The sequence below is a fragment of the Otolemur garnettii genome, unplaced genomic scaffold (assembly GCF_000181295.1).
Source record: "Otolemur garnettii isolate 467f Iridium unplaced genomic scaffold, OtoGar3 scaffold00012, whole genome shotgun sequence".
In the NCBI taxonomy this organism is placed as follows: Eukaryota; Metazoa; Chordata; class Mammalia; order Primates; family Galagidae; genus Otolemur; species Otolemur garnettii.
In genome coordinates this window covers 19,877,444-19,878,391 of record NW_003852407.1, presented here as the reverse complement: position 1 = coordinate 19,878,391, position 948 = coordinate 19,877,444, and the positions used below count along the sequence as shown (strand labels likewise).

General features: G+C 34.1%; 1 protein-coding gene across 1 annotated transcript in view; it reads left to right on the top strand.

The window, feature by feature from the left end:
- DSG2 (desmoglein 2) overlaps positions 1-948 on the top strand; it is a 50,333-nt gene that overhangs the window by 26,234 nt on the left and 23,151 nt on the right. The gene's annotated exons all lie outside the window — the stretch shown is intronic.

Genomic DNA, 948 nt, shown 5'->3' with positions numbered 1-948 from the left:
TCACTTACTGTCCCAGTTGAATATCCCATCACTTACTATGTCTTATTTTTATCTACTTAATAGTAAAGCCAAACCTCACAAGTAACATCTGAAAACAAGAACTGGTAACTTGGCACTTAAGTCCAAGAAGCACCTGGTCATGATATGTGCCCAAAACGCAGATTGCCAGTTCCATCAAAAAGTCTCACTGGATAAGGTTCAGGAACTTAACTTTTTAACAGAAATCCACTTATGATTCTAATATAAGTAGTGTGAGAGTCGCATTGGAAAATAAAGTGTCCTGATCTCTTGTGCTTAATTGAATCAGTGATGGAAAAATTGGATTAGTCTTACTAAGCATATGGGTTTTATGCTTCTGGATCTTATAACCCTCACAGAACTTTTTAAAGAAAAACAACAAGACGGATTCATAGGTAACAAAATAAACAAGGTATCAATGCATTTTTAAATGGTTTAGGTAAAAATTGCTTTATCAGATTTTAAAATAAAATGCAAGGCTACAGCTTGCACAATATTTCATTTAGTCACACACCAGCAAAAATTGATTCCAGAAGTTTCCAGCTTCTTATAAAAACTTTATAGCTAAAAATCTTAACAGTGGAAAGAGGAATAAAGATATATAATGTATAGCAGATAGGAAAGAATGAACTGAAAGTTCCATGGTAATAGCTATTGGCACTTACCAGTAGGCTACCATATGCATTTAAACTACCTTTTTAAAGCAGAGAAAAATTGAATAACATTACTTCATGTTTTAAGGGAAGACATATTTTATGATTATTGAAGAAATGGGTAGTGTCACCAGAGGCAAAAGAATGTATCTACTTAAAAAGAAATAAGCATGATTTTTAGTCGTCAGTTGTAGGTGCAGCTGTGCCAGATGCTTGAGATACAAAAGCCCGTCACTTTGATGATGGACTGCTGCTGGCAATAGAAAAAAGAAAAGCC